We start from the raw sequence: 27,407 nt of genomic DNA on the forward strand, positions 1-27,407 counted from the left end.
AAAAAAGAACAATGATTTTTTTTCATAAAATTTCTTCAAATGGCTTTTAACTGGATAAGAGTAGAGGAATTTAATTAGCAATGTGACCACAGGCATTTTTCTTTGCTTCTCTGTTTTCTAGTCTCTAAACTAGGGTAGTAATTCCTGCCCCAAATTCCTCCTTCGATTGTGGTCAGGAAAAACAGAAAGCATTAGAGAAATGCAGTAGCTATTCTGCTACTATATTAATATAAGATCATTACCGAATTGATCATAAGGTAAGAGGAAGTAAGAAAAATTGAAAAGGAAGGAGAAACTGGCATTTGAGCTGATTGTTTTGGAAAACTCATACTTCCAGGTTCTGAACAGTTCTCCTAATCCCATTCACAAAAGTCCAACCCACAAGAAACATATGAGATTCCCCAATCTCAAAAGTAGAAGCCATATACTCCAAAATAATCCTAAAAATGTCAATCCTTGTAATTCTATGACAATGTGAATGCACTGCTTCCACTGGGATGGATGGTATATTTGTCTGTCCCTCACATGCCTATGAATTCACGGAGGGCGCAGACTTTGCCTTTCTCAAGCCTGAACTTTAATAAGTAGTTTCTAGTCAAGGTTGGCCCAAAAAACCTAAATCTTAGTCACTTTAATGGATCAAATTATCTTAAGTGACATTTTTTCTGAGTCATTAAATTTTATTTACCTCAAATGCCATTGAGGAATTTGAAGGAGATCAGAGTTTGCCATCCCAAAATGCGGCATAAGGATTGTTTTGAGCCAACGGCAATTAGTTTTTGCACCCCCTTTTTGTAAAAAAGCGGGGCATAAATTTCCCTTTGTAAAGGTGTCTCCATCTCCTATACAAAGAGGAGAGCTACTCCAGAGATAATTAGACAATGTCTATCTGCTTAACAATCCTTATTTATCATACATTTCCTAGTCACTTTCCCATTACTTACGTCTATCCCCAGGAGCCCCAAGCCCCAAGGTCTAGCCTCTTTCCCACAACTTATCACCCTTTCTTAAGATGATACATAAGTCTCCAACTCTGTTTCCCTGAAGCACATTTCTTTGCGACTCCCTTGGGCACATGGGTAATTAAATGTTTTTGTTCTCTCCTGTGAATCTATTAACCGTTTGATTTGCAGACCCAGCGAATGAACCTAAAAGGGTAGAGGAAGAGTTTTTCTCCTTCCCTTCAAATTCAAGATCAGTCTATGTTGCATAGTGAAACCAAGTATTTTAGACCAAGTAGGAGGCATAAATAATAAATTGTGTTAAGTGCTATGCACTGAATTAAATTCCAGATAGCAGTATGCATACTTCTGAATACTTACAAGAACTATTATTCTTATGTGGAGACATGGGAAAACACAAATCCACTTGGACTCGAGGTCAAAAGATCATGAATTCAGAAGGTTTTGCTATTTAAAGTCCGATCATTCTTTCATGATATAGATACCACAGTCCTGAGGAGTCATTGTAGAGTTCCTATCAGGGTGGGGGCTGGGGGGTGAGGCAGGGGCAGAGGGACATCTAATTCGTACATTTTTAAAGCCCTCTTTTTACCTACTGGATTCAATTTCTCACTAATCCAAGGATATTTCCTCTCCCATCAAGTTGCTCTCCTTACTGCACACGGCCACGCTCATTCTCCTCTTTCCAGCTTTCCTTTTGTGAAAACGCACCGCCTCTCCCTCATCTTCCCGCAGCACTCCCTCCCTCCTCCCTGTTGAACCAAATCCATACTATCTTCATGGCTCGGGAAGCCCCATCTCCTGTACGCAGACTCCTGGAATTCCTCCAAGCCTTAGAATTCTCTTCTTGAGGTGATGTCCACTTGGTCTAATTTCTAAGTGCTGTCTCCCCAAGTGAGATTAATTAAATATTCCTCAAGAGCAGCAGCCATTTCTCCTTTTGTTATTTTGCGCAGAACAGTTCTTACATCAAGGTGCTTAATAAATGCTAAATAAATTGTAGCTATTTATTAAATATCCATGTGCTTCAAAGCGTGTTAGATGTTGGTAACTACACAGAGCTCTATTTCTTTCGGGGCACGTGAAAGCAAAGGCCACTCATGGTAGTGCTGGGTTGGAGTCCTGTTTGGCCAGTGCAGTGCTTAAGCTGTCGTGAATTAGAAGCTGTCTAGGCCGGGCCTTCATTCCCCAGGTCACAGGGCTCTATCACTCCCCGGGGCCAGCGCCTCCCCAGCTTCCTTAGTTTTTGTTACTATAAGTCCCTCGTGAAACACCTGAAGGGGAGCAGAACACACGACACCGAGTTAGGCCACTGTGGCTTGTAGATAATTGTGAGCTGAGGGCAATCAAGACGCATCGGATTCAAGGAAAACTTTGATCTCCCCTTTAACTACTTAAAAGAATTGAGATAGGGGCCTGGTTTAGAAAAGGGTAATTCAGATAAAAGTTCCCTTCCATATATCTATAACTCTATCTATAGGACAGATCAAACATCTGATTGCCAAATACCTGCTCGTGTATCATCCTGGCAATTACCCACCTCTCCTTTAACCTCGGACCCCATACTATCCCTTAGCTCAGGATGGCAGATAGCCTCACCTGCCCCACTTATTACTGGGTGTCGTACTCTTATGGGGCTCCTGTACAGATATTTTTTTAACTTTTTTTAATTTAAATTTAATTTGCTGGGCAGCCCCGGTGGCGGTGGCGCAGTGGTTTAGTGCCGCCTACAGCCCGGGGCGTGATCCTGGAGACCCGGGATGGAGTCCCACGTCAGGCTCCCTGCATGGAGCATGCTTCTCCCTCTGCCTGTGTCTCTGTCTCTCTCTTTCTCTCTCTGAATGAATGAAAAAATAAATAAAAAAAATAAAAATAAATAAATTCAATTTGCCAACATACAGTATAACACCCAGTGCTCATCCTCTTGTACAGATATAACTAAATTTGTTTTTCTCCTGTCAATCTGTTTATTTTTATTTTTATTTTTTATTTGTCAATCTGTCTTATATCAATTTATCAGCCAAAAACCTAGAAGATTAGGGGAAAAAATCACCTCCCTAACACATCCTTCATTTCACTTTTAATTTATAAGCAATAAATTAAGTCTATAAGTAAAGGCTCTTCCTATTTCAGATACTTACAAATTCACTAAGAATTAGTCATTTTTAAACTAACATCATTTACTTTTGTGATAGGTTAGGGATACTCAAGATGTTTATTTTTAGCAAAACATTTGATTAACATTTTTCTCATGATGTCTTACGAAGAAGACTGACCTATAGGCAGGAATAGTTTGATAAACACAGAGGCCAGCGCACTGGTTTGTCTCAGCAGCACATCCCAAAGGCCAGGTATGTCCCCAACCAGGGCTGCGCTGGGTTCCCTGGGTACATTACTTTGAATTTTAACAAGCACCCCGAAAGGGAGAAGTTCCTACCCTTATTTTATTAATCTGGGAAATAAGTTTCTCAAGCTCACAAAGCTCCTGAGCATCACCGCCAAGCTCCAAAACCAGTTTCCAACAGTTGAGGAGCACTTTCCACCGTGCCACTCGCCCAGAGAAGCTCCCATGGCAGAAGGACCCGTTTCTTATGTCATCAATAACTTGAATGTCTGCTGAACAAACTCACCAAACGCGCAGGGGACATAAAAAGAGAAGGTACAGCTGGTACGATGGAGCCACAATTAAGACGCAACCCTACAGAGCAGCAAGGTGGAAACTGGAGGGGGGCGTAAAGTAACAGAAGAGGAAAACATGTTCACCTTCAAGAAATTTCTGACTGTATCATTAAAGGATGAGTAAAGCCCACCTTGGTAGCCATGTGGGGGTGCTGGGGGCGCTGAGGTTTGTAGCCACCCGGGGTGTATCTCCTTCCTAGAAGGCGGTTAGGCCTAGATGATCTAGTTAACCTAGATGCAGAACTGCCTGCACTGCCTGCTCAGATGGGACTGGATCACCGAGTTCCATCTGGGGCTGAGGACAGAAGCCCTAAGTCTCTACCACCTTAGACTCCTCATTTCTTAACTATTCTTGGGTCACTGTCTCTGGGACACGGAGCAAAGTTTCGGAGCCTCCTGCCGGACAACTCTGCGCGTCCTTTCACTAGTTGGAGGCCTCGGGAGGGGAGGGGGAGGGAGCCCGAGGAGGAGCGGGTCCGGGGGCGGCCTCGGCGCGGCAGGAGGGCGGGGCGCTCCAGGTGCTGAGCTCGGTCCCCGCAGGGCCGCGGGGGGGGGGGGGATGCTCAGGCGACCGGAGGTCGGCGTGGGGTTGGGAAGCGGCCTCCCGGGCGGTCCTGGCCGTGATGTCTGGCGGCAGGAGGCGCCGAGAGGCCGGGATGCGCGTCTTCCAGGTCCCGGGGCTGCCCCAGGTCGTCCCCACCCGGCGCGGCGGCGGCCTCAGCTGCTGCCCGCGGGGTTGCGCCGGGTCCTCCCGCGCCGGCCCCTCCCCGAGGCCGTAGCCACCGCCTCGCCCGGGGACCCCGCGGGGACCGCCCCGGGTTCAGTCCTGCGGTCCTGCTGCGCTCCTCGGGTCCCTGGGTGCCCCCCGACCCCGGGGCCCAGCTCCGGGGGCGCAGCCGCACCTGTTACCCGAGTCCGCGGGCTCCGGGGGCGCAGAGCCGGTGCTTCCCTGGGGCTCCGGCGGCGGGCGCGGGGGCCTGGCGGGGCGGCTGGGCTCCGGGCTCCCGGCTCCGGGGTCTGCCGCCAGGGGGGACGGGGGGCCACGGACACGCGCGGCCGCCCACCTGCGGGCGGCGCCTCCAGCAGCCACGGCCCGGCGGCTGCGCGGCCCGGTCGGGGGGGAGGAGGGGGGCGGGGGGACGGAGGGAGCGGAGCAGGGGTGAGGGGGTGAGGGAGCGGGGCGGGTGTGTGGGGGGCGGGGATGAGGGAGCGGGGCGGGGCAGCCGGTGCACCAGACAGGGGGAGCCGAGCGGGAGGGGGGGTGAGGGAGCGGAGCAGGGGTGAGGGGGTGAGGGGGGGCGGTGTGCGGAGCCGGGCCGTGGCGGGCACCGGAGCCGGGGTAGGGGGGTGCGGAGCTGCGGCGGGCGGGGGTGCAGAGCCGGGCGGGGGGGCGATGCGGAGCCGTGCGGGGGTGCGGAGCTGCGGGGCGGCCCCTGGGGCGGCGGCACTTGGAGGTCGGGGTGTCGGCGGGGCCCGGGCCCCGCCCCCGCCCCCGCCCCCGCCGCGCTCCCCGCCCCGCCGCCCAGCGCGCTCCCCCCCCCCCCCCCCGCCCGTCGCCCCACTGTCCAGGGTGCTGCTGCCTCACGGCAGGAAACACAACCCAGGAGTTCGGGACGGGAGCCCCCGCGGCCCCCCCATGCCCTCCTCCCCCCGCCCTCCTCCCCCCCCCCGCCCCGACCCCAGGGGCCCTGCCCTCCCCTCCAGCCTGCCCTGAGCGCACGTCTGTTTCATGCTTCTCTATCCACAAACACTCAAGGACGTTTTTCAAGTTTGCTCCTGCAGACACAAGGCCCCTAAGCGAACTGTCTCCCCCCGCGGCCGCCCGCCCGGCTCAGGCTCCCGCGGCGGGAAAAGCCTCCCGACGCCCGCGAGGCGCCCTGGGTGGGCTGCGGCTGCGACGCCCCGCGAGGCTCCCGCCCCGGGGACCTTAGGGACGCCTCCCCGCCTCGCGCGGAGACACGGACGCCCAGACGGGACACACCAGCGGAGGTGAGCGCGGGGAGGGGCACGGGGAGGGGCACGGGGAGGAGTACGGGGAGGGGCACGGGGAGGGGCACGGGGGGGGCACGGGGAGGAGTACGAGGAGGGGCACGGGGAGGGGCACGGGGGGCACGGGGAGGTGCACGGAGAGGGGCACGGGGAGGAGTACGAGGAGGGGCACGGGGAGGGGCACGGGGGGGCACGGGGGGGCACGGAGAGGGGCACGGGGGGGCACGGGGAGGGGCACGAGGGGCACGGGGAGGAGCACGGGGAGGAGCACGGGGAGGGGCACGGGGGGGGTGCGCGGGGAGGAGCACGGGGGGGTGCGCGGGGAGGAGCACGGGGAGGAGCCCCGGGGAGGAGCACGGAGAAGGCGCACCAGGGAGGAGCACCGGGGAGGAGCATGGGGGAAGAGCACAGGGAGGAGCCCCGGGGAGGAGCAGCGGGGAAGAGCATGGGGGAGGAGCACGGGGAGGAGCACAGGGAGGGGCACGGGGGAGGTGCACTAAGGAGGAACCCCGGGGAGGAGCACCCGGGAGGAGCACCCAGGAGGCGCCCCGGGGAGGAGCACAGGGAGGAGCACCGCGGGTGCTGGACATGCGGGCGGCGGAGCCTCAGGCCGCAGGTCCGCCCGGGCTCCCGAGCTGGGAGGCAGGGAGCGTGCACCGGGAGGACCGTGCTGGGGGAGGCGACGTGGTTGGGGGCGCCCCCCGGGTGCAGCCCTTGGTCTAGGGGAACTCCCAGGCGGCGCGGTCTGACCCAGGACGTGAGGCAGCGGAGCCTCCTGGCGGCCGAGCTCGGGTTTTCCGTGTCCGCCCCTGGATTGGGCCAACAGAAGCAAGGCTCAGGCCCGCGTGTTGCGGGCGTCGTGCAAACGACCGTGGGGGACGCTGAGGAGCAAGGGGCGGCGGGGAGCACGGCACCCCTTCACTCCCTTCAGCGACACTCGGCTCCTCTGGGACGAGGGCAGGGGTCCCCGCCCCCGGGGCTCAGCGGCCAATGCGTGGAGGAGGAAGCGATGGCGCCAGGCCCCGGGCTCCGGGGGGCTGTCCACCCTCAGGCCAGGCTGCCCCCCCATCCTGGGGCTCCGGGTGGGTGTCCACCCCCAGGCCAGGCTGCCCCCCCATCCTGGGGCTCCGGGAGGGTTCCATCTGCAGGCCAGGCTGTCCCCCCCCATCCTGGTGGAGCCGGGGCCGCTGGCAGAGGGGGGAGACGGCCGGAGGGACCCTGGGCTTTTGGGGGACCCGAGCCTGCACCTGGGAGCCACCCCCCCACCCTCCTGTTGACTTTTAAAAGCGGGAAAAGCAAGTGACAGGGAAGAGGCAGGGGCCTGGGGGTGGCTCCTCCCCGGGAGGCCATGGGTGCCCAGCAGGTGCAGAGCCGGGGGTGGGGGGGAAGCGACCCAGGGCACAGGGGGCTCCTCCCTGGGGGGCCCTGCATGCCCTGCAGGTGCAGAAGGTGGGGGGTACCCGGGGCACAGGGGGGCTTGGGACACGGGAAGCCGGCGGCCCCAGACCCCCTCCTCTTGGGGACCCCATCCTGCTGGTCTCCCAGGGCTTCTGTTGCCCGGCTGTCGGCCTCTCTCCTGGGCCCCCTGCCGCCCCTGCACGGCCGGCCTGGCACCTGCCAGTGGGGACCGGGACAGGCCCATCTGCCCCCCACCCTGATCCCGTGGCCACCTGGCCTGGCCCGGCCACTGCATCCTCCCTGATGCTCGTGGGAGCGTCGCTTCTGTGAAAGTCAGTGGAAAGCTGCGTCGGTAGCTGTGGGGTGAGTGGGGGCAGCCATGACGAACACCCACCATGTGGAGGGACCTGGAGGGTATGACACTGAGTGAAGTCAGTTGGAGAAGGACAATCATCGTATGGTCTCACTTATACGGAGAATATAAGAAATAGTGAAAGGGATTATAGGGGGAAGGAGGGAACCTGAGTGGGAGGCATCAGTGAGGGAGACAGAGCATGAGAGACTCCTCACTCTGGGAAACGCACACGGGGTAGTGGAAGGGGAGGTGGGTGGGGGGACGGGGTGACTGGCTGACGGGCCCTGCGGGGGCACTGGACGGGATGAGCCCTGGGTGATATGCTCTATGCTGGCAAATTGAGCTCCGATAAAAAAAATACAAAAAAAATATGACGAAATGGAAAAGAAAAGGTAACTGCCTATGGTAGAACCTGCATTTGAACCCAGGCCTGAGTCAAAGTCTCAGTTGTCCGCACACGGTAGCCTATTGAACCCGGCTGTGGTTCCAGGCGGCAGTCTTCCCATCCGACCTCTAACCCATCAACGCTGACAGCTGGGCCCCACGGCCAGAATTACCTTCACTGAAATCTCTCCTAAAAATGCTCCCCTGTGCCCAACTGAAGAAAGCTCCAGAGGAATCCTCTGATGCCTCTATCAGACCTTAAGTCTGTTTTTTACTTACTATTGACAGATCTCGAGCAAGGTTCCTAAATAGTCACCTTGGTTATTTTCCTGATATTTTGTTACGTGAACATGGGGACGTTTTCCTTCCAGTTTTCCTGATGGAGAAGAAAACAAGAGCCACAGCAGCTCACTGCCTTACCTCCGTAACCATAAAAGTCGTAGTGGAGATTCTAGTAGAATTTGTTTCTTTCAAGCGGTTGCCTTTGTGGCTCTCTTAGCAATTCTTTTGTCTTTTCCAAAGCTTCTTTTCATAGAATTTTAACAAGTTTCTCTTTCATGGACGTTCCACATTCAGGGCTTATTTCCTTCCAAAGACTTTCACTCCGTCTCTTCCCAGCTGCTTCACGGCCTAGAGTTGAGGAGAACAATACTCTGCTTAAACCAAGTGTTTTCGTACAACCAATGCATGTGTGACCGATTTTTAAAGAGTTCTGATACTAGAATAAACAATTCACTCATGTTACAACTCAGATTTTCAGGGAAAAGGCCTTCTTTATTTCCGAAGACCTATCCTGCTTACTCTCCATCCCACTAGGTGACAGGGGGACCAAAGAGTTTCGGGAGGTAAACACGTGTGCTCCGTTAGGCATCTTGACCCAGAGATATCCTCTGGATTTTTATTATTATTATTATTTATTTATTCATGAGAGACACAGAGAGAGAGGCAGAGACCCAGGCAGAGGGAGAAGCAGGCTCCATGCAGGGAGCCTGACGCAGGACTCGATCCCAGGACTCCGGGGTCACACCCTGGGCTGGAGGCGGTGCCAAACTGCTGGGCCCCCTGGGCCACCCTATCCTCTGGATTTAAATCCTATGTCTTCTGCACTGGAAGGGAGCATCCTGGGCAGCAGGGAGTTTGAGGAAACTTGGTTAATAAGGCCATCAATTATGGACCCGGTAAGATGTCGGCCAAAAATAAAGGCCTTGGTTTTGGAATAGTTGAACTGAAACCGTTTTCAGTTTCTTTCTTTCTTTCTTTCTTTCTTTCTTTCTTTCTTTCTTTCTTTCTTTCTTTCTTTCTTTCTTTCTTTCTTTTTCTGGCTGTGATTAGAGTAGAACTAATAGTCTTCTTTAAAAAAAGGAAAGATTTTATTTACTTATTTGAGAGAGAGAGAGAGAGACAGAGAGTGGGGGGGGCGGGGGGTGGAGGGGAAGGAGGAGGACAAGCTGGCTCTGCACGAACCCCACGTGGGGCTTGATCTCAAGACCTTGGGATCACGATCTGAGATGAAATCAAGGGTTGGATGCTTGATGGCCTGAGCCCCTCAGGTTCCTGGTTTTGAATAATAAACTCATATCAATCTGATTATAGGTTTTTTCTTTTTGACGGCTCAGTGAAAAAAAAAAGACCTGTTTGTCCAAGAGTAAATCCAGACCCATTCCTATTACACTGTGTCGGCAAATAATTTTCTCACGTAACGAGGACACCTGCACTGCGCCGTGCTGCTTCTGCGTAAGCATCTGTCATGGGGCGGGGGTTCTCCGGGTTGGACTCTTACATTTTATCTCATAACCCAACTTATATTGTTTTATACTGAGTCTAACAGATCTCTAAAGGACATGACGAAAGTAAAAAAAAAAAAAAAGGAATGAGGAATGATCACAGCTGCTATTGTCCACTTGCTCTTGGTTTCAATTAGATCGTCCAGATTTATTTATTTACTTATTTTTTTTAGATCGTCCAGATTTAGACGTGATGGGATTGTAGGCCTTGGAAGCCCAGATGTGGTGTTTCGAAAAAATAAACCCTGCAGGACGTTAGGTGGACCGTCCACTGGATTGCTGGGTGTGCCGCGGGGAGAGCGCCAGAAATGCCTCCTACGGACTGTGCGGGCCACGTTTTGGGTTTGGCCATATGGGGCCACCCGTGCGGGGCTGACAAGGCAATAGAAGGGGTATGGCCATTGCTCTGCGTCCAGCCTTCCTTCAAGTACTGTCATTGCTACTGAACTTAGGGGAGGCTTCTTGTCAAGAGCAGCTACAATTCAGATCCTCCTGCACAGCTGGCACCGCTGCTGGGCCCCTCGGGGAGGGTCGCTGCCGCCCCCGCCCCTCCCGGGGCCTCAGGCGACAATGGGGAGGCGGGACATGTGGCCTATTTCGGAGTTACCCCTGCCTGGAAAAGACCAGCCTGAGAACACGACCCTTATGAAAACAGAAGATGGTTTAGGGGCTCAGAAAACCACGGAGGACAGATCAGATGGTTTCCCCTCTCACTTGCCGTCACTCTTCGCCATGCGTGTATATTTTGAGGAGGAAAAGGAAGCTTAATTTAATTATGAATCAAGAGAACTGAAGTAAAGCCCCGGTTGTGTCTCTAAATAATGGGGAAGCTTTAAAAGTCTGCAAGTCTCCTAGAAGCTCTCTGCTTCTCTAGAAGTCGAAGCCAACTGCAGTTACGTTTTCGTGTCCTTCACGTGCCACTACTTTAGTATTTTCTTAGGTTTCACCGGAGACTGTAAGTGATTGACCGGGAGCGAAATCAATTCTCTAACTATTGGTCCTTTTAGGCTTAAAGCGAGGGAAGGCGCCCAGCTGCTCCGTCCGCAGAGCACGCGCTGAACGGGCCGTGAGTTCCAGCCCTCGGTGGGACGGGAGAGCTGAAGAGAAAGAAGAGATTAAACGGAATAAAAAAATCAGCGTGTCTTCCAAAGAGAAAACTTGTTAACGGTTTTCATATATTTCCTTTCACTCTTTCATATATTTTGCAGTAAATATCCATACACTCGGGATACATACAGGGAGCAGCTCGTACTGCCTCGGTTCTATAGCAGGGCCTGGATCTCAGGTCACATTCTATAGTGTCAACTTTTTCGATAGTTATTGACTACGAACTTACAGAATTTAACCAAAAGCAACCAGGGCTTCTTCCAGAGCCTGTGCCATCAAGGCAGATGGGAGAAGCTGGGCGGGCACAGAGCCCGGTGATAGGGACCGGTGATAGGGACCGGCGTCTGCAGGCGGTTCCTGACCGACCCTGTCGTCAACCCACCCGAAGCCTCGGGTGTTCGCAAAGCAGCTGAATTTAAGAAACAGGAGCTGAACAGGCCCGGCGGCCTGGGATCGAAACCACTGGGATCGTGGGCAAAGCAGGCCCACGAGGAGAGCGAGTACCTCCTGCCCGGCCCTGGGAGCTCACGAGTCCGCCTTTAAGGCCGATCCGGGACCACGTGGCCGCCGCCTCTCAGCCCTGGTCTCCGCCCTAAGCTGAGTTGGACATTAAAAGAAAGGGTCTAAAAAATAAATAAATAAATAAATAAATAAATAAATAAATAAATAAATAAAATAAATAAAAAATAAAATAATAAAATAAAAGGTCTAATAAAGTCTTATGTGCAGGGAGGCCCGGGTCCGTAGATGGCTCCAGTCTGGCGCTGCCCAGGCTCTCAGGGCTCCACGACCGAGGCCCGTAGGGCCAAGGCCTGCCGTCCACAGTGGGTTTTTGCACCTGCACCTCGCCCGTCCTCCGGCACCGCCTCCTCCACCCAGAAGGGCCCGGGCCCGGGCTTCAAGGGCTAGCGGGGCCTCGAAGGAGCGGCCCCTCCCGGCCACATGTGTCGCGACTGCGAGCTCTAGCAGCCCTGCTTCCCGGATCCGGACCGGCTCGGCCCGACTGTGGCGAGACGGAGACTGCAGACACGGAGTCCAAACGGTTCAGCCCACGACCAAAAGGTGAGTATTTTATCTCACAAAAGTGATGGGGGGTGCTTTACAGACGTGAGACCATAGCAGCTCAGCATGACAGACACCTCCAGAAGTTGCCTGAACCCCTCGGAGGCCTCGGCCTTCCGGGCCACAGGTGCACAGGTGCCCGGGCCAGGCCAGGCCAGGCCGCGAGGGCTCCTCGGCGGGCACAGCTCCCGTACAAACCCAGACAACTGGTGCCACGTGGGTGGAGGCCCATCCGGCTCCCCCTGGCTCCCCGGGCGGGGGAAGCCCCGAGCTCAGCCCCTTCTCTGGCTCCCTTGGGCCCCCAGGCTCCACCCGGGCCTCCCCTCCCCCGGGCCCTAAGGAGCCCCGCATGCCCTCGCCCCGGTCCCAGCAGGTCTCCACCCCGGCTGCAGGCTCCCAGGGGCGGCCTCAGGGCCAGAGTCGCAGGCCCTGCCCCTGGCCTCGCACCTGCCCCCCCCCCCCCCCCCCCCCCCCCCGCCCCACCGTGTTGCTCACTGCTGGGAGAGGGCTGCTTCTGCAGAAATGCACATTTTATATAGTTCAGACCTCAATCACGTATTTCAGATAATTTCCCCTAAGCTACTATTTCCTTTCTTAAAGTTTTTATGGAAGCACAATATTCCCTCCCTTTAGGTTGATGTTTGATCCTTTGCAAATGGATTAAAATTTTAAATTATATACGTCATTTTTTTCCTTTTTCATAGCTTCGCAGTGCTGTCTTGGTGAATCAAGAAGATCAACAGCAAGAAGATAAACCTCTTCAGTGATAATACAAGACCAGTGGCTCATCTCAGGAATTTCCAATTTTATCAACAATGTTAAAAATAATGTGATTACAGTTTGTGATAAAACTCGTCTAAAATATATAAATAAGCATACAGAATTATAAAAACAAATTCTTACAGTTTCCTGTTAAATAGGTGAAACAGTTTGAAAATTGAAACACAGTTTCAATTTGTGGAAAAAATAGTACATCACCAACTTTTTTATTTATTTACTTATTTATTTATTTGGTTTTTTTAATAATAAATTTATTTTTTTATTGGTGTTCAATTTACGTCACCAAATTTTTTAAATGAAACTGCTTGTTTGAAGGTCTGCACACATTCTAAAATGTAGATTAATCTCTGCTAAAACCCCCTGATATTTAGAGTCTTATGTATTAAGTCTTGTATATTATTATCACTATCCTTCTAATAGTGTTGACTTTCTAAGTTCCAGAGATGTGGAGAAATAATCTAGAGGTGGGTTTTTAGATTTCTTATTATTCTAGTCCCATTAATTAGATTCCCCCCGCAATGGATATAGCTTTCTCTTCTCTCAATCATGCATACTTATTTAAAAAATACAATTAAAAAATAAAAAAACCAGGACACCCGGGTGGTTCAGTGGTTGAGCATCTGCCTTTCGCTTAAGGCGTGATTCCAGGGTCCCCAGATGGAGTCCTGCGTTGGGCTCCCTGCATGGAGCCTGCTTCTCCCTCTGCCTGTGTCTCTGCCTCTGTGTCTCTCTTGAGAAAATAAAATCTTAAAAAGTAAATAAATAAAAATAAAAAATAAAAAAACCAAGCTAAACAAAAATCCTGTAGAATCCATTCTTCCCTCAGAACGTCAGTCATAAATAGCTGTAGGGGATTATATCCTCCATAATCTTTTTACTCTGACTGGTCAATTTGCCTCTTCCGTAAGGAATGATGTTAACGCCTTCCCGTGTAGCCCTGCAAACCTTCCTCGTACACAAGCATTCTGATACATGGCATACCAGGGAGTGTGTGGGGGTGGGTACAGAATTTAGGTGGTCCAACAACGAGATCGAATTATATACACTTCTCTAAATTAACATTTTCATACCAAACAGTATCATGAAAATCTCTTCAACTCAACGAGCATAGGAAAAAAAAAATAGTAATTTTGAATACAGTTGCGTGAGGCCTTGGGCAACTTAAAAAAACCGTGATTTAGTTTTCTTCCCCGTAAAATTACCACCGCTTATCTCATCGGGCCGTTGTGAGGATCAAATGTACGGAGTCGTTGACCTGAGGGCATCTGCTTTGTTTTCAGTCTTTAGTACAAACGATGCTACAACACTCAGATCATATGTGTATCTCAGCTAGCAGTGATTTTTATTTTCATGGGATAGATTTCTAAGAGTGAGAAAGGAAAATATATTATTAATTTCAGTGGATAATCCATATTTCTTTTCAAAAAAGCTGGAACCATGAACATTTCCCCATGCACATCCCTGTCTCGATAGCCAAAGTTCTTTCCACTTTCCATTTTTGCTGATCTAATGGCTCTGCAGTGAGATATCATTGTTATTTTATTTGCATTTCCCTACCTCCTAGCAAGGTTGAGGGGGAGTCCATGTTTATTGGTCTCCTGGATTTGCTTTATCTAAATCTTATTTGCCCATTTTTTTCTTTTTGGCTTTTCAGGTTTTTATCTATTTGTAAGCACATTTTATATAGTTTAGATCTCTATCGTGTATTTCAATCTCCCCCAAGGTATTATGTCCTTCTTTAAAGTTTTTATGGAAGCACAATATTCACTTCCTTTAGGGTGATGTTTGTTCCTTTGCAAATGGATTAGAATTTTAAATTATGTATGTCTTTTTTTTTTTTTCATAGCTTCTCAGTGCTGTCTTGGTTAATCAACAGCTTGAGGGATATTTCTGTGCATATGAAACCTATTATTTCTTCCTTCTTTTCTTTAATCAATCTGGAACTTACTTTGAAATACTCTTTTCCAGATGAATTGGGTATTTGGTCAGCACCATTTAAAAAATAATCCACCTTTCCTCTTTTAACTGAAATACCATTTTTGTTATATGTCAAATATCCACATGTACCAGGATCTATTTCTGAGCTCTCTCTATTCTTTCCTCTGACTTGTCTCTTTTTAAGCCAAAACCAAAGCCAATATAAGGAGGTTGGGATATGCTTTAATCTTGTAAGACAAGTCATTCCTCACTAGTGTTATTTACACTCATTATCTCATACAACCCTTAAGATTATTATATCCAATTCCTCCCAGATATTAGTCAAATTTAGGTTAGAAATGGATTATATTAGCTTAGTTTTGGGGTAATTCATGTCGTTTTAGTATTATATCTATCTAAAAACATTGATATTTTTATGTAACATTTTATTGATTTTTTTAGATGGTCCTTTGGGTTTTTTTTTTCTCTTTTATAACTTGTTCCTAGTAGCGAAAAAATAATAATTTATTTTTATTTATACAACTTAGGTCAATTTTGACATCAGTATTCCAATAAATGTCCTAAATCTTCCTCATTGTCCAAGCTGTCCTCATTCTCATCAGACACCCTCACTTCCCACTTCATGAAGAAAATTGAGGTTATCAGCTTTCCAGACTCCTGTTGTGCATAATCACTTGTGTTCATAATCATTATTCACAGTTTTTCCTCCATTCTTAAAGGATGAAATTTGTTTTCTTCTGTTCAAGTCCAGGGTCTATTGGCTCCAACTCCTTCGGCTTCCTTGAGGACCGGGCTCCGTTACTTATGCCACCTTCTCTCCTGCATCTTCCATCTCTGCTTCTGGTTTCTTTTCCTCGGTCTCTTCTCTGTTAAATTCCTCTTTTCTGTTGTGAAGAGGCTCCTCTAATGATCCTGGCCTGATTCTACTGCCATTCAGCCATTTCCAATGATCAGAAATACATAATTCTGATTGACAGTTCTCCTATCCTCCCTTAACTTTGGCTAAAACTATGGCTCTGTCAGCTTTGAGTGAGAAGGACAGACAAGGTGTCTGGCTCCCAGATACCCTCCTCATCCTCTTTCTATCTTTCTATCTTTTCTGTATTTGGGGGCAAATGCACTGGGGAGGGGAGAGAGAAAAATGTTTTTTTCTTTGGGGAGAATTGCAGTCCTTCTGTGGCTACCACCAGGGGGCCATCAATGTACTGTGGGGACCGCATATTCATTCAAAAGCTGGCCTTCTCTTCTAGTGCTTGAAAGGCTTCTGAGGAAAGCCCTGGACGCAGGTCTCAGGTGGAAGTTCTGCCCATAGGTGTGTATCTCTTCTTCACTCCCCGTCAGCTCCCTCATAGGCGGTCCACCTCATTGCCTGGAGGGGTCCTAGTCCTTGCCCAGATGGCCACAGTATACTACAACTTCTCTCCGGGAGTGGAGTTTATTTCTCCAACTCTTGAATCTAGAGTCAATGGTGTAACTTGCTTAGGCCAGAGGAACATAAGAAAATGTGACACTGGGGGTTTGTGAGGATGATACAAGTTATACTGCTATTGCACAGCAAAACTCAGCCCTAGGCTGTAAGCAAGAGATACTCCTAAAGCAATGCAATTCAGTAAAGATAAAAATGAAAGGATGAGCAAATATGAACACAAAGAAAGCATGGGCCATGGTTTTAATATCAGTGAATATAGAATTCAAAGCAAAAAGCGATTTAAAAGACTTCAATGCTAAAGGTAAAAATTCACAAGGAAGATCAGAAATGAATATCTATACACCAAATAACTTAGCAATAGCTCTCATGAAGTAAAAACTATACAATATACAAAGAGAAACAGAAACACACTAAAAATAGGACACTTCCACATACTTTACAATCCAACACAGGTCAAGTGGTCAAAAAAAAAAAAAAGATATAGGAAGATGGAAATAACCACAGAAACAAAGAAGATTAATAAGTTACTTTGCACAACACTATAAAAACAAATAAACCTGGATGAAATGGATAATTTTCCAGAAAAAGAATCAACCAAAACTTGCCCCAGCAGATTTAGAAATTCTACAGAGCTCAATTTCCATTGAAATAGATAAATTAGATCATAGTAGCATAAGTATAGCTAAGAATACCAAGGTTAAACACTTCAAGGTAATAGTAAAATTGTGTGTTAGAATTGAGGGAAATCCTAAAGAAATGGTTGTAAACTAATTGTTGCTTATATATGTCGCAAATATGTATTCTACTCCCACAAGTACGTTGTCTTATTTCACAAAGGAATCTTTAAGAGAACAGGTAATTCTAATACTATTTAAACTGTCTCAGATCTGAGAAAAATTAAAACTTCCAGATCATTTTTATAAATTATAACATTTATATTAAAACCTGATGTATTGTAAAAAAAGATAATCAATTTTACTGTTGAATATCGACAAAAATAAAATTTTAACAAACTACATTACAAAAATAATGAATCATAATCAAATGGGGATCCTCCTCCGCCACTTACACAAAATTGGCTCAATTGTACAAAATATATTGATGTATTTTAGCATAGTAATAAATCCTTGGAGAAAAATTGTTTTCATGTACATGGTTATTGGAAAGGAATTTGATGAAAACTTCCTTTATATATTTATACATATTTTATATCACCCCAAGGCTGGCGTATTTCCTAATGCAGAAACACTGGAGATGTTCCTCCTAAAGTCAGGAAATAGAGAGATCCCCCAATGACCACTACTACTTCATACTGTCTAATTGATTGCCTAATACCTCCAATTCCACAGATAATTAAAGGTATAACAGTTGGGAAAAATAAAAACTACTTCTATGTTTGTAGATGGTATGATTGTACCATCTTGGGTTTTCCAAGAGATGGCAAATGAAAATGATGGCAGAAACATTCAGCAAGTTTCCAGGGAGACAGGGAACCTGAAGGACTCCATAAAAATCTGCTTTTTGCTCCCTCTTCCTGCTTCTGTTCTTGCTAGGACTAAACTCTCCACCCCACGTCACTCATGCCTTGTAAAGAGCATAATCCTCCTTGTAAGGGGCAAGGAGTTAATGGTTCCGTAGGATAAATAACTTCTAGAGAAGGACCAGGTGAGATTGACCGGAGGGAGTTATCCTATGCACATTGCAGACTCCTGGAGCTGGGCGTCTCAACACCAAGACCCCCTGGCCCCAAGGAATAACACCTGGACCCTGGTCTTTGTTCTGGCCAGTTCCTGGATGCCTGAGAAGTCATGTACATGTGCGTGAGAACTCTATCCTCAATAAAAATCCCAGATCTCGGGATCCCTGGGGGGCGCAGCGGTTTGGCGCCTGCCTTTGGCCCAGGGCGCGATCCTGGAGACCCGGGATCGAATCCCACATCGGGCTCCCGGTGCATGGAGCCTGCTTCTCCCTCTGCCTGTGTCTCTGCCTCTCTCTCTCTGTGTGTGTGACTATCATAAATAAATAAAAATTAAAAAAAAAAAATCCCAGATCTCAAGCAAAGGTGAGATCCCCTCCTTTCCTCTCTGAGTCTCTTGGACACTTGCTCTGTTATCTGCTCTTTTTAGATCTTCAATAAACTCTGCTTTTACCTCCTGCTCACTCCCATTTAATTTCCATTCTGCATGAAGCCAAGGACCCTTTTGGCTAGTCCTGTGGGACCCCCTCCAGGTCCTCAGACCCAGCCTACCAGCGTCCAGCAGAATATGAACTTATTAATAAAGAGTAATTAATTAACATACAGAATTAATATACACATGTACAAAATTGACTTAGAAATAATGGACGAGTAAACCCCATTTCAATAACAAAATCCAAAATAATCAAGGGATATTTACTAAGAACTATGCAGAACCTAAAAGAGAATTGTTCTAATATAAAGGATATAAAAGTTAATTTGGACAAATGTAAAGATATGCTGTGTTTTTTTGATAGGAAGATTCGATATCATGAAGCAGTGGGTTATGCTTATAAATTACCAAGGAACAATAATAATAGAAACACAGATGCTTTTATGGAGCTAGATAAACCAATTTTAAAGTTCTTGTGAAAAAATAAATGAACAAAGAAAAATAGCCTGGAAAATTCTGATAGAAGGCGATAAGTTTACTACCCTTCCCAGATACTGAAACACGCTACAGTAATTACAATCACTGGGCATTAGTGGTTCTAAGTGTAGACTTCAGGGGAAGAAAGGGGACTAGGGGACCCTAAGTTCACCTTGTCCTCTGGATACAACTAGATAAGATTCAGGTAAGCGTAAATAACCCAGGAAACAACCCGAAAACTGGCATAGCAAGCTCTCCACAGCTAAATATACAGAAGGGGCTGCATGGAAGGGGGCAAGAGGGGCACAGATGTGGCCCAGAGCTAACAGACTCCAGGGAGCGTCTGCAGGCGGAGGGGGCTGTGGGCACAGAGAGGGGGGAGAAATTCTCACAGGACTCTCCACAACATTTGGCTTTGAACATAAGAGGGACCAAATTTCTTGTGAGTTCTCACAATCAGCAGGACTTAAAACCTGGAACTTTAATAATTAATGGCTTGGCTTTTGGAGAGCCAAGAAAATAAGAGAAAATTCAGTCCCCTCCCTTAAAGACACAGTACAACAAACAGCCCCATAAAGATACAATATAGAGGCAGAAATGTGAAAAACAGCTAGGATATATAAGAGAGAGCTGTGTTTACTAAGCCCAGAGAATTTGCTGGAGGGACAAGAATCTTTGGGAGACTTCTCCAGGAGAAAAGGAGCTGGCAGGTGCTATTTCCCTCCTGTGCACCCCAGCATAAACACCAACACTGCAGACACCCCCTACCTAATGAGGTATCAATGTACCTGCCCCCCGAGTTCTCCTGTGGGCACGCCAGCTCCACGCGAGGCTTCAGCTCCAGGTCCCCTCCCACAGCAGATCATTGTTAATGATCCCCATGTCCTACACCCTCAAACTCCTCTGACTCCACCTCTCCAATACGCTCTTGGCCGCGGCCTATCCAAAATGGTTTCACAAGCCGAGTAATGAGCAAGCATCTCTGACAGGGGCCAGTGCAACTCCAAAGTGACTCCATCCCTGGAGAGAGGAAAAGACCACACACGACCATCAGATTCAGACCCCAGCAGCAGGCTGGGGGCAGCTGATCTGACTACAGGCCCCACCTATCAACGAACATTTCTCAGGGGACAACACGGGGAAAACCCCTACAGTTTGATGCTACTGCATCCCTGGCTAATGCCTGACCTAACTCAACTTAAGCCCAAGAAGGCCCCAGATTGGCCTACTATCACCACAGGAATAAAACCTTGCCCATAATAGGCAAAGAGAACCATTGCAGATGACCACACTGAAGGCAAATGCACATCACCATGATACTAGAGCACATGCAGCACACCTAGGAGACACCCCTAAAGTGCAGGTTCTGGTGAATAGGAGACATCACACTGCATGGCACTACCGGACCTCTTCTTCATAAGGTTACAGCTTTCAAGACCAGGAGACATAGCTGACTCTTCTATCACACAGAAACAGACACAGAGAATTAGACAAAAGGAGGAGACAGGGGACCATATCCCAAATGAAAGAACAGGACAAAATCACAGCAAGACAGCTGAATGAAACAGAGATAAGTAATACACCTGATAGAGAATTTAAAGTAATGGTCATAAAGATATTCATAGGGCTCGAGAAAAGAGTGGAGAACTTCAGTGAGACCCTTAATAAAGAGACCAAAAACATAAAAAAGAACCAGAGATGAAGAACTCAATAAATGAAATAAGCAATACATTAGAAATAGTAGAGACTAGAGGAAGCCCTAAATAGTAGAGACTAGAGGAAGCAGAAGAATGGATCAGAGACGTGGAAAATAGAGTAACGGAAAGCAGTCATACTGAATAGGTGAAAGAAAAAAAAGTGAAACTAAACTTGGGGAACTCAGTGACACCATCAAGCTTAATAAAATTCAAATTATAGGTATTCCAGAAGGAAAAGAGAGAGAAAAGGGGACAGAAGATTTATTTAAAGAAATAATAGCTAAAAACTTCCTGAATCTGGGGAAGAAGACAGAAATCCAGACCCAGGATGCACAGAGAGCCTTTAGCAAAACAACCCAAAAAGGTCTATACTAAGACACATAGTAATTAAAATGGCAAGAATAGTGATAGAGAATTTAAAAAGCAATGAGAAAAGAAAACAGTTATATACAAGGCAAACCCCATAAGGCTATCAGCTGATTTTTCAGCAGAAACTTTGCAGGCCAGAAGAAAGCGGCATGATGGGAAGCCCCGGTGGCGCAGCGGTTTAGCGCCGCCTGCAGCCCAGGGCGTGATCCTGGAGACCCTGGATCGAGTCCCACGTCAGGCTCTCTGTATGGTGCCTGCTTCTCCCTCTGCCTGTGTCTCTGCCTCTCTCTCTCTCTGTCTCTATGAATAAATAAGTAAAATCTTTAAAAAAAAAAAAAGAAAAAAGAAAGCGGCATGATATAGTCATTGTGCTAAAAGGAAAAAACCCTGCGGCCAAGAATGCTCTATCCAACAAGGTGATCATTCAGAATAGGAAAAGAGATAGTTTCCCAGACAAACAAAAGTTAAAGGAATTCTTGACTGCTAAATCAGCCCTATAAGGAATGTTAAAGGGGACTCTTTGAGGGAAAAGGAAAGACCATAAGTAGGAAAAAAATTAGAAAGCACAAAAAGGAGTTAAAAATCAGTCAAGGGAATCACAAAATAAAAGATTGCCGGGGATCCCTAGGTGGCTCAGTGGTTTAGCGCCTGCCTTTGGCTCAGGCGTGATCCTGGGGTCCCCGGATCGAGTCCCACGTCAGGCTCCCTGCATGGAGCCGGCTTCTCCCTCTGCCTGTGTCTCTGCCTCTCTCTCTCTCTCTCTCTCTCTCTGTCTCTTATGAATAAATAAATAAAATCTTTAAAAAAGAAAGATTGCAAAGTATGACACCATATACCTAAAATGTGGGAGAAAGGGGAGTAAAGAATGGGCTCAAACTTAAGTGACCATCGACTTAATACAGACTGCTATATGCAGAAGATGTTATATACAAACCAAATGGTAACCATAAATCAAAAACCAGTGATGTGCACTGAGTGTTGTCATACACAACTGATAAATTATTGAACACTACATCTGAAACTAGTGATGTACCATATGTTGGCTAATTGAATTTAAATTAAAAAAAAAAAACGGTCCTAGAAATGCAAAAAAATAAAGAGCAAGGAATCCAAGTATATCACTACAGAAAGCCAACTAATTGTGAGAGAAGAGAGCAAGAGAAGAAAGTAATGGAGAAAAACTATGAACACAGTCAATGAAACAAGTAACAAAATGGCAGTGTGTACATACTATCAACTATTACTTTGAATGTAAATGGACTAAACACTCCACAATTAAAAGACATAGGGCAACAAAGAGATTAAAAAAACCCAACCCAGCTGTGTGCCCCGTACAAGAGACTCATTTCAGACCTAAAGTCACCTGAAGATTGAAAGTGAAGGGATAGAGAAGCATTTTTCATACAAATGGATGTGAAAAAGAAAGCTGGGGTAGCAGGACTTATATTGGACAAAGTAGGCTTTTAAAAAAGACTGTACCAAGAGAAAAAGAAGGACACTATATAGACTTTGAAACAAAGACTGTAACAAGAAACAAAGAAGGATACTATATAACCATAAAGGGAACAATCTAACAAGAATATATAATAAGTGTAGGGATCCCTGGGTGGCGCAGCGGTTTGGCGCCTGCCTTTGGCCCAGGGCGCGATCCTGGAGACCCAGGATCGAATCCCACATCGGGCTCCCGGTGCATGGAGCCTGCTTCTCCCTCTGCCTGTGTCTCTGCCTCTCTCTCTCTCTCTGTGTGACTATCATAAATAAATAAAAATTAAAAAAATATATATATATAATAAGTGTAAATATTTATGAACCCAACATAGGAACACTCAAACACATAAGACAGTTAATAACAAACCCAAAGGCAGTAATCAATAGTAACACAATAATAGTAGGGGACTTTAACACCCTACTTATATCAATGGATAGATTATCCAAAAAGAAAATCAACAAGGCAACTGGCTTTGAATGACACTTTGGACCAGATGGATCTAATAGATATATTCAGGATACACCATCCTAAGACAGCAGAATACACAATCTTTTCAAGAATCCATGCAACACTCTCCAAAATAGATCACATATGAGGCCACAAAATAAGTCTTAGCAAATTAAAAAAAACAACAACAAAACAAAGTCATACTGTGCATCTTTTCTGACCATAATGCTATGAAACTAGAAATCAGTCATTATTTTAAAAAATCTAGAAATAGAACAAATACATGGAGGTGAAATAATATGCTATAAAACAATGAATGAGTCAACCAAGGAATCAGAGGAAATAAAAAAATACATGCACACAAGTGAAAATGAAAACACAATAGTCCAAAATCTTTGGGATGCAGCAAAATCTGTTCTAAGAGGGAAGTTTTTTTTAAAATTTATGTATGTATGCATGTATGGTTTATTTATTTATTTATTTATTTATTTATTTATTTATTTATTTTAGAGAGAGAGCAGAGGGAGGAACAGAAGAAGAGGGAGAGGGAGAGAGAGAGAATCTCCAGCAGACTCCACACTGAGTGCAGAGCCTGATGTGCGGTTCAATCCCAGGACCCTGAGATCATGACCTGAGTCAAAACCAAGAGTCAGACATTTAACTGACTGAGCCAACAAGGCACCCTTATAGGGAAGTTTACCACAATACAAACAAATCTCAAATGAACAATCCAACCTTACAGCTAAAGGAGCTAGAAAAAAAATAAACAAAACTCCAGACCAGTGGAAGGAAGGAAATAATAAACATTAGAACAAAAAATAAGTGACATATAAACTAAAAAAATGATACAAGAGATCAATAAAACCAGGAGTTGGTTTGTAAAGATCAACAAAATTAATAAACCGTTAGCCAGATACATAGAGAGAGAGGCAGAGTGAGAAGTCAAATAAACAAAATCAGATGAAAGAGGAGAAATAACAACTGACACCATAGAAATACAAAGGATTGTAAGAGAGTATTACAAAAAATTATATGCCAACAAATTGGACAACCTAGAAGAAATGGATAAATTCCAGTCATTGAAATGCAAAAAATAAAGAGAAATTGAATCAGGAAGAAGTAGAAAGTTTGAACAGACCAATTACCAGCAATAAATTTAATCAGCCATCAAAAAACCTCTTCACAAACAAAAGTCCAGGGCTGGACAGCTTTCCAGATGAATATTCCCAAATATTTAAAGCAGAGTTAGGGGTGCCTGGCTGGCTTAGTTGGTAGAGCATAATTTCAAAGTTGTGAGTTCAAGCCCCATGGAGCCTACTTAAAAATTTTAAAAAATGTATTCTTCTTAAACTATTCCAAAAAATAGAAGAGTAAAGAAAACTTCCAAATTTATTCTATGAGATCAACATGACCCTGACACCAAAGCCAGATAAAGACACTACAAAAAAGAGAAGTACAGGCCAATATCTCTGATGAATATCGATGCAAAAATCCTGAACAAAATATTAGCAAACTGAATCCCGCACTACATTAAATGTCATTCATCATGATCAAGTGGAATTTATTCCCAGGATGCAAAGGTGATACTGATATTCACAAATCAATCAACATGATACATCACATCAACAAGAGAAAGGATAAAAACTATATGATGGGGACGCCTGGGTGGCTCAATGGTTGAGCCCCTGCCTTTGGCTCGGGCGTGATCCTAGGGTCCTGGGATTGAGTCCCTGCATCAGGCTCCCTGCACGGAGCCTGCTTCTCCCTCTGCCTGTGTCTCTGCCTCTCTCTCTTTGTGTCTCTTATGAATAAATAAATAAAATCTTTTTAAAAATCCTTATATGATCATTTCAATAGATGATCAAAAAGCATTTAACAAAGGACAGCATCCATTCATGATAAAAACCCTCCACAAAGTAGCTTTAGAGGGAACATACCTCAACATAATAAAAGCCATATATGAAAAACCCCCAGCTACCATTTTACTTAATGGTGAAAAACTAGAACTTTGCCCCTAAGATCAGGAACAAGACAAGGATGTCGACTCTAACCATTTTTATTCAACATAGTATTGGAAATTCTAGCCACAGCAATCAGACAAGAAAAAGGAATAAAAAGTGTTCAAGTTGGTACGGAAGAAGTGAAACTTCCACTATTTGCAGATGACATGATGCTGTATATGGAAAACCTTAGAAACTCCACTGAAAAACTACTAGAACTGATAGATGAATTCAGTAAGACTGCAGGATATAAAATCGATGTAATAGGAAGCAACAGCAAGAGAAATTAAGAAAACAATTCCATTTGCAAGTGCACCAAAAAATCCCTAAGGATAAACTTAACCAAACAGATGAAAGGTCTATACTCTAAAAACTATAAAACATTGATAAAAGAAATTGGAGACGACAAAAACAAATGGAAAGACATTCCATGTTCATGGGATAGAAAAACAAATATTGATTTTTTAAAAGAATTTATTTTTAAGTAATCTCTATACCCAATGCGTGACTCAAACCTGCAACCTCGAGATCAAGAGTTGCATGTTCTACTGACTGAGCCAGCCAGGCGCCCCATTACTGTTAAAATGTCCACACTACTCAAAACAATCTATGGATTTAATACAATCCCTATCAAAACATGAACAGCATTTTTTACAGAAAAAACTATCCTAAAATTTGTATGGAACTACAAAAGACCCTAATAGCCACAGTGATCTTGAAAAAAGAAAACAAACAACCAAACCCCAAAACACTGGAGGCATCACAATCCCAGATTTCAAGTTATATGACAAAGCTGCAGTAATCAAAACAGTATGGCACCGAAACAAAAACAGACACATAAAATAAAATAAAAGCCTCAATTGGATGGTCAAATAATCTTCCATAAAGGAGACAAGAACATACAATGGGTAAAAGACAGTTTCTTCAATAAATGGTGTTGGGAAAACCGAAGAGCTACACTCCAAGGTAGCTGAAACGGAGCACTTTCTTACAGCACACACAAAAATAACCTCAAAATACATTTCTTTTTCAGGAAAAAGAACACAAATAGTCACTAAACATATGAGACAATGTCAAACCTCACTGGTAAAAACACAAATGAATATTACACCGAGATATAGGATTGTTTGTAAAATCAAAAAGATTGGAGCATAAGGATCCAGCAGTAGGGGACGGCTTGAATAAATCATGGGGGATTTCTACAATAGGAAACTTTGCATCTGCAAGAAACAGTCAGGAACATCTCTATCAACTACTGACTTGGAAACATCTCCAGGATAAATCTTCATGTTAAAAAACAGTAAAGAAGGGACACCTGGGTGGCTCAGGAGGTTGAGCATCTGCCTTTGGCTCAGGGCGTGATCCTGGGGTCCCGGGATCAAGTCCCACGTGGGGCTCCCTGCGAGGAGCCTGCTTCTCTGCCTGTGTCTGTCTCTAATGAATAAATAAATAAAATCCTAAAAAATAAAAACAGTAAAGAATAATAACAGTATATATTTTAAGTTCTCCTATGTAAGATGGCCAGGAAAACAACACCGCTCCTACCTGCATAAGGAAACACCGCGAGGACAAAACACAAATAGAAATAATAATCTGTAGCAGCTGGAGGGAAAGGGTGAAAAGGCATGGGTACGAATGGGACTTCAATGTAATCTTTTTATTTTGATAAATATCATGAATATTTTGACATTTGGATCAAAAAGTTAAGACTAATAAAAATGGGATGTTTTCTTGGGATTTGGTGCCGATTTTTTTTTTTTTTTTTTTTTGGTGCCGATTTTTAGAGCAAAGGATAAACTTTAGCAAAGTAACATGGTGTTAGCAAAGGAAATTGCAAATCTTGTACTTCCGATTTGCCAATTTTTTATTAGGGTACCTTATTTTTTAGTGGAACTTGAAAACTAAAAAAAAAAAAAAAAAAGAACAATGGAGTCCTTTGCATCTGGACCGAGGAAATGACAGGAATACAAGCTCTTGCTCTCCAAGAAAGACTTCGGACTCCGAAGGGAGGCCAGAGCTCAGCACGTGGCTACTGAGAACAGCACGAGTCCCACATAATACAGAGTATGGTTCACTCGCTCTAGTGCCTGGGAAGGCTTCCTGGGACACTAAGGACCCGCCAGAGCCAGAGGGTGACTAGGAGCTTGTTGGGGGGGTCCCCAAGAGGAGGGAGCGGGTGTCCCGGCATGTTTAGAAAACTATGAAAGTTCAGTGTGGCTTTTCTTTTCCTACAAGATAAATTTCAAATTCCTTGGCCTCCAAGCAGCGGAGGCAACTTGCCTGAGGCCTGCACAGCCTCTTGGTCACCTGAGGCCTGGACACCCTCCTGCCACCCGAGGCTGGACGCCCTCCTGCCACCCGAGGCCTGCACAGCCTGTCTGTCACCTGAGACCTGGACCCCCTCCTGCCACCCGAGGCCGGATGCTCTCCTGCCACCCGAGGCCTGGACCCCCTCCTGCCACCCGAGGCTGGACACCCTCCTGCCACCCGAGGCCTGAAGCAGCCTGTCCGTCACCTGAGGCCTAGACGCCCTCCTGCCACCTGAGGCTGGACGTCCTCCTGCCACCTGAGGCCTGGACCCCCTCCTGCCACCGGAGGCCTGCACAGCCTCTCCGTCACCCGAGGCCTGGACCCCTTCCTGCCACCCGAGGCCTGGACCCCCTCCTGCCACCCGAGGCTGGACACCCTCCTGCCACCCGAGGCCTGCAAGCCTCTCCATCACCCAAGGCCTAGACGCCCTCCTGCCACCCGAGGCCTGGCCGTGGCAGTGTGGCAGGAACCAGGAGGCTGCAGGCTGGTCAGGGGAGTCTCCTGGCAGATGGGGTGACCCGCGCAGGGTGGCCCCCCTCTTGACAGCCTCCCGGGAGCTCCTGGGGTGGGGCGGCCTGCAGTGGCACTGAAGGCCGAGCTCACCGGAGGGTAGCAGGGCTGT

General features: G+C 46.7%; 1 protein-coding gene and 1 long non-coding RNA gene across 3 annotated transcripts in view; one reads left to right on the top strand and one right to left on the bottom strand.

Annotated features, from left to right (window-relative positions):
- The window catches only part of AKAP19 (A-kinase anchoring protein 19), a 48,409-nt gene that overhangs the window by 18,463 nt on the left and 2,539 nt on the right, over positions 1–27,407 (bottom strand). Inside the window, exon 4 of the mRNA XM_077885141.1 lies at positions 8,188–8,397. The gene's annotated coding sequence lies outside the window, so the exon portion shown is untranslated. The remainder of the gene's footprint in view (positions 1–8,187; positions 8,398–27,407) is intronic.
- LOC144305962 (uncharacterized) lies at positions 5,326–17,009 on the top strand. 2 transcript variants are annotated; one of them, XR_013372993.1, is made up of 4 exons: positions 7,666–8,945; positions 9,361–9,501; positions 9,725–11,720; positions 12,425–17,009. It is a non-coding gene; the product is annotated as an uncharacterized LOC144305962 (long non-coding RNA). The 2 variants fall into 2 exon arrangements; XR_013372994.1 differs by lacking the exons at positions 7,666–8,945; positions 9,361–9,501 and adding an exon at positions 5,326–5,630.

This window comes from Canis aureus, chromosome 36 (assembly GCF_053574225.1).
Source record: "Canis aureus isolate CA01 chromosome 36, VMU_Caureus_v.1.0, whole genome shotgun sequence".
In the NCBI taxonomy this organism is placed as follows: Eukaryota; Metazoa; Chordata; class Mammalia; order Carnivora; family Canidae; genus Canis; species Canis aureus.